The sequence below is a fragment of the Eleutherodactylus coqui genome, chromosome 3 (assembly GCF_035609145.1).
Source record: "Eleutherodactylus coqui strain aEleCoq1 chromosome 3, aEleCoq1.hap1, whole genome shotgun sequence".
Lineage (NCBI taxonomy): Eukaryota > Metazoa > Chordata > Amphibia > Anura > Eleutherodactylidae > Eleutherodactylus > Eleutherodactylus coqui.
In genome coordinates this window covers 243,975,766-243,982,392 of record NC_089839.1, presented here as the reverse complement: position 1 = coordinate 243,982,392, position 6,627 = coordinate 243,975,766, and positions in this window count along the sequence as shown.

The following is a 6,627-nucleotide window of genomic DNA, read 5'->3' as shown; positions in this document are numbered from 1 at the left end:
AGCCGATATCCAAAGGGGAGGCATTTTTGGGGTGCAGCAAACAAATGAAAGCTGCATTTTAAAAAAAGCCACCTAACGGACAAGTAGCAGATTTTTTACCTAATTTATAATGCTAGATATAATCATCATCTCGGCACAACCCCGTTAAGAGAATATGATCATTAGTAAGACTCTTGGCAGCTTGCTCCTCCTAAGCATCAGCAGTTGGTGATTTTCAGCCAATGCACTTCGCCCATATACAGTTCTTGAATCAGCAGTGTATTTTATTGCAGTCAGTGGGAGGAATGTTTCAATGCAAAATGACAGAGCCTTCTGTTCTCCCGTCTATTCCAGACTATGGATTAGACAAACTACATCTGGAAATAATGTCAAGGGCAGGAAGACACCGCTGGAACAAATAATTCTCTATTCAGTTACTGGGAAACTTCGTCTTAGAACTGATGTGGGAGAATCAAACATTACTACACATAGAAAGAACAAAAGCAACGCTCAATTCTCTGTATATTAACCCGTTTATTACTGATGCTCACTTTATGATATCAGCAAACTAAACTGTGAAGGATACACCCATGTATCACTTGTTGTTCTTGGAAAGGGGTTTTCCCATGAAAGATTCTGGGGAAAATTTATTAATGTATTGTTGCCGTTTTTGTGTAAATCATGGCAGCAATTGTTACAACTCACCGCATCACACCTGCCAAAAGTTTACTAAACTTTTAACTTTAAAGCCACAAAATGGCACAAATTTTGTCACTGAAAAGCAGGTGTGCATTTCAATTTCTGATTTTAGCAAGTCCAAAATGCCACAAATTTAACAAGAGGCGCACGTGCATAATTGTGGCGCAATTCAGTACTGACATCTCTTTTTTCCTTACTGGAATAATAAATGCAGTCCTAGGCTAGATTCATATGACCATATTTGTGCATGAAAATGTGGCGCGCACAATATGCAGAAAATAGAACCCAATGATTTTGGTTGCACAAAAAAAATACACAACATGCTATATTTTGCTGCGCATTTGTACGGGAAAAGAACACATCTTGAGCTCATTCAACTAATTGGCCATTTGAATGACCGAGAGCATGGGTGAGTGTTTTTTGCACCCGCAATTGCTTACGACTTGCAAGCGCAAAGAGTACAGTAAAATATGGTGAAACACGTGCAAAACGCAAAAAACATTCCTTTAAAAACGTTGCAAATCGGCACGCAAATCTGCACACACTCATGTGAATCCGGCCTTAGTAAATCTGGTCCAATGTTTTCTTAGTGGGGGTACCTTATTGGGAGAACTGGGTCTTCTGACCCCCCCCCACACACACACACACACACACACACACACACACACACACATTCTGCCTGGTATGGTAGCCACTGGCTGCTGCATTCTCTGACCCACGATTTGCCTGATGATGCAAGTATTGGTCATTGCATCACACATAACTTGATTGAAGAGATGGCTGCACATGTCCGTGAACCTCTATACGGATGTGTGCTGACTCTCTCCCAGTGCTAGATGTCAGGGTAAAGAAAGACTGGGCATCTTGGATTTCAGCATGCCGATTCTTTATTCTCATGGGAGATAAGCTGCTACCAGAAGTGTATGACAGCTGCTTATTTCCCTCTTCCCATTGGTAACACGCACATTGAGGCGAACTAAGTGCACATGTCTATGGTGGGGTAGTTTCAGATGACCATAATGCTGCCACATTTTAATGTCTGCATTGCAGTTGCAAGATCCAGATCCCCGCTGTTTTACAATGCGGAACATAGTCCATTATAGTGATCTAGGTTCTCTGCCACAGAACCCTGGGCTGGGCGGTCCGGGTACTGCAGCTGTACTGCAGACGTGGCATGTGGCTGTATTATGGTTGTCACCAGCAGAGATGAATATAGCCTGTAACAGCAAAGCTATTTACATTTAGACATGTGCTTTTGCTTCTCAGTGCACAATAAAGTCTGCTACTTGCATATTAAACAATGATACTTACTGAAGACCTTTAATCAAATCCAAACATGACATTTATTTAGATTTTCTTTCCCTTAAACACCAGTATTCAATCAAGAAAAAAAAGGAAAGGAAATGTTTAACATAGATGTGAAACCACCACTTTTGGACTGTTAGCAATCTGTGCAGGGATGTAGCTATAGGGGTGCAGAGATAGCTGCAATCAGGCACTGGTGACCAAGAGAGCCCAGAATTCCCTCCGCCACACAAGAGGACAGCAGTATTATGAAAGGTACATGGTAGGTGAGGGATCCGGTGTTGATTTTGAAATTGGAGCCCAAGAACTTTAAGATAGGCCGGTTTCATATCTGCGCAGGAAAGTTTATTTCTAATATCTAATCTGTGTCTCCTCCCTTTCAGTTTCATCCAATTGCTTCTAGTCTTTCCTTGCGCATATGAGAATAGGGCTGTTCCCTCTGCACTGTGACAGCCCTTCATATATTTGTAGACAGCTATTATGTCTCCTCTCAGCCTTCTCTTCTGCAAGCTAAACATTCCCAGATCCTTTAACCATTCCTCATAGGACATGATTTGCAGACCACTCACCATCCTAATAACTCTTCTCTGAACTTGCTCCAGTTTGTCTATGTCTTTTTTAAAGTGGGATGCCAGAACTGGACAAAGTATTCTAGATGAGGTCTGACTAAAGAAGAGTAGAGGGGGATAATGACCTCACGTGATCTAGACTCTATGCTTCTCTTAATTCATCCCAAAATTGTGTTTGCCTTTTTGGCTGCTGCATCACATTGTTGACTCATGTTCAGTCTATGATCTATTAGTATACCCAAGTCTTTTTCACATGTTCTGCTGCTTAGCCCAATTCCTCCCATTCTGTGCATTTCATTGGATTCTTGTTCTTGGGATCAGTGGGATTGGTTCTTGGGGTCAGAGGGGGGTCTCAGCAACGAGACCCACACTGATCAAACTTTTAGCACCTATCCTCTGGCTACGTGATACATTATTTTTGGTGCAACTCCTTTAAGGTGGTGTTATGCAGTCACTGTATGATTATGATATCTGGTTGGTGGTATTATTGAGTAACAGTATTGGTGAGGTTATCTGGTTATGTTATGGTACTGTTATCTCTTTAGCATATGGTGGTGTCATTTATTCACTGTATGGTGGTATTATCCAGTCACTGAATGCTGCTATTATTCAGCAATTGTATTTATTGGGGTAGAGTTAATCTATGTTTGCACATGACTTTTAAAATGGTACTCAAGTGAATGGAGAGAAGGTGCATATATATCATCAAGTTAACCCAGAGGATAGGAGGTAAGTTGCTGGTGTGGAACAACCCCTTGTAAGTAATGTAGTCCACACCACTAATCTTCAGGTTCTAGACATATGCTAGGCAAAAATACCTTCACATTAATGTCACTATCAATGACATGAACATTTAACCAGCATGCAACCGACAGTAATTATTTTTTCAGAATTACAATTGATCAGTGGAAATGTTAATTTTATCTTTGATCTTCTTCTCTTTTAATACTGACCAATTATCATTATTATTGCTCAGAAATTACTGAAACATGATGATAATTAACTATGTAAATGGGCCTTTCAATGGGGGGCATATTTAAGCTTAGTGCCTAGGGCAGCATGGTCTTTGTCAAAATCTTTAAATACTTCTAAATTCTGATGTGAATCTAAAAATTACAAAACTGTTTCTAACTTATAACATAGACTTATTGTTAGTTCAGGAATCAAAAACACACCAATAAAAATGACTGCACAAACAATACACAAAACATTTAGGAAAGAATAGTGCTATGTGCCTCCATCCCTGCCATAAAGATTCCTTCATTAGAGACTCAGTATTTACTGGGTGATGCATTAGCATTTCAACGCTTGAACTTTCTGACTGTTTGACATTACCCCAAGATACACAGGGCAATTTAGCTTTCCAAATATTTGGAGCACTTCAATAAATAAAGCCGTGTTAATTTGGTATTTGGAAGGAAGCATTGTGCCTACTGTGTGAAACATCCAGTGGACAATGAGGAAAGGAAATCTTCCCTTGTACTCCAAGAATCCAAGGTTGTTGCTTGAGCAGATAACTTTTGTTTAAGAAACATTCTGAACCATCACAGCTGGCTCTTGGTAAAGTTTTGTAATGCACAGGGGCTTGTACAATACAAGTTGGGCCATTCCGTGCTTGCTTGGACAACATGGGTAATGGCCACACATTACAATTATTACACAGGGGAACCTGTCAGGTCCTATGAGCCCCATGAACTAAAGTTATAGACAGGGGCTACTGAGTCTAGAAGTGTGATTTTTAAGGCCGTTTTACACAAAATGATTATCATTCAAAAGCCATCTTTTGAGCGATAGCCGTTGCATGTAAATGTGTGTCCATCGTGTACTTACTATGAACTTTTCGTCCATCGCTGAGTTAATCTTAGCTTCAAATCCATTGGGACTGATAAGAGGAACTGTACACTGAGTTCTCCGCAGGCAGTGCTGATAATATTCTTTCAGCTGCTGTCCCGCTGGAGAACAATAGTGATGTATTTAGAGATTAGACCACCCGCTGTTCTCTAAATACATGCAAATGAAGTTAGTTAGCTACTAATGGGCCAATTAGCCCAGTAGTACCTATACTAAATGATTGCTCAAAGCTGTCAGTTTCTGACGAATTTTGAGAGATCATATGTGTATGTAAATGGGGCTTTAGACTCATTTGTCTCTTCATTGCATGTGTCGCACACAGCCGATAATTAGAGGACAATAAAGTGAAGACGTCCAGGAATCAGGTGAGTATAAGGTCTTTCTGTAGGTGAGGTCTCTAGAGTTGAACACAGTATTCCAGGCGCGGTCTCACCAGAGCCCTATACAGCAGGATCACAAAATAAAGTTCATACTATGTTGTGACTCCCTTGGCACAGCTGGTCCTGGTCTTGCCTAGTGGCAATGTGAGGAAAGCTCACAAACCTCTTATTGAGTTCACCACTAATAAGCCTAAATTGGTCAGCTCAAAATCCATATGATTGGACTGAGAGCCTGCCCAACTCTCTGCTAATTCCAACAATCAGGCCCTATTCCAGGTGTTTAATATAGTGAAAATGCATGGTTTACCTTCAATCTTCTATCAATTCTACCATTTTTGCTTCTCATTGTGAAGATGACTTTTTTCTGATTTTACGGGAATTAATCCAATCAACCTTATATACAGTATCACATTAGATAAACAAGGTCACATTAGTAGCATATGTGATCTCGATTGCCCACTAGTTTCCAAAATAAAAGGGCTCTACAAAGACATTAAATGCCATTGACATTGCTGAGATCTCTGCTACTACAATTTTGATACACAATTCTAAGACTATTGAAATGAAAGACAGTCTGCTTATAATGTCTTAGAAATCTCTGAGTGGTGCCAAACGGGTTTAAGCGCTACAAAAGCCTTTCATTCCGGAAATCAATCATGGTTCAACAACCCAGACTTCACCAATGTCATCTTCCCATATGTATCTATAACCTATCAAAAGATAATTTTCTCTGAAAGTGACAAAGGCTATGAATGAATGTATAAATTCTCTGCAATGTCCAGGACTGAATTTTTTAGTAAGCCCTTAGTTTAGCCTTCACGCAGCCCTGAGTTTATAGATATCTATATTTCTGTATTCTAATTATGTCAAAGTGTTTGTTTATCTAGTTTTCCATATGTGTGGAATTTGTCAGGTGTATCATTTCACATTAAAAAATACCACCATGCAGATGTTACATGTGAGGGAATAGAAACATACAGTATGAATGACCACTTGTCCGTTAGTATGTATGTGTGTGGGTACTTCTCGTACTCCACCCCTGGTGATGTCATTGCAGGTCCTACAGCATATATAAAACACAGAGCCTGAACAACAGAAGAACAACAAAGTTAGGGGTCTTGGAAAGGGAGGACAAAAATAATAAAATGCGAATACAACTAAGCTGTTATTATCTCAGACACATCTCAGCAGTCCTGACAGGAAACACCAACCTACACAGAGATCCGGCGAGCTGATGGACCTGCGGTGATATCACTTCCATTTGACCAGCGCTGCTGTGGGAGGAGCCATTCTGCAGTTTGGTAGAAAGTACTGTATACTGCATAAGCTGACAGCAGCTACCAGGACCTGTGGTGATGTCACTGTCATGTGATCACCTGTGTGGGTGGAGTCAGGTATCAAATGACCAGGGGATGATCACTGTGTCCAGCAGTCTGCTGTGCTGTGATGTCTGGAAATCAGGATGGATCTGGATGTACCACAGCTGTGTGTGTGTGTGTGGTGTGTGGGAATCAGCATGGATGTAGTAGAGCTGTGTGTGTAATGTGTGGGAATCAGCATGGATGTGGATGTGCCACAGCTGAATGTGTAATGTGAGGGAATCAGCATGGATGTAGTAAAGCTGTTTGTGTAATGTGTGGAAATGAGAATGGATATAGTAAAACTGTGTGTGTAATGTGTGGAAATCAGCATGGATGTAACACAGCTGTGTGTGTGATGTGTGTGAATAAGAATGAATGTAGTACAGTTGTGTGTGTCATGTGTTGGAATCAGGATGGATGTAGTACAGCTGTGTGTGTAATGTCTGGCCATCAGCATGGATGTTGTACAGCTGTGTGTGTCAT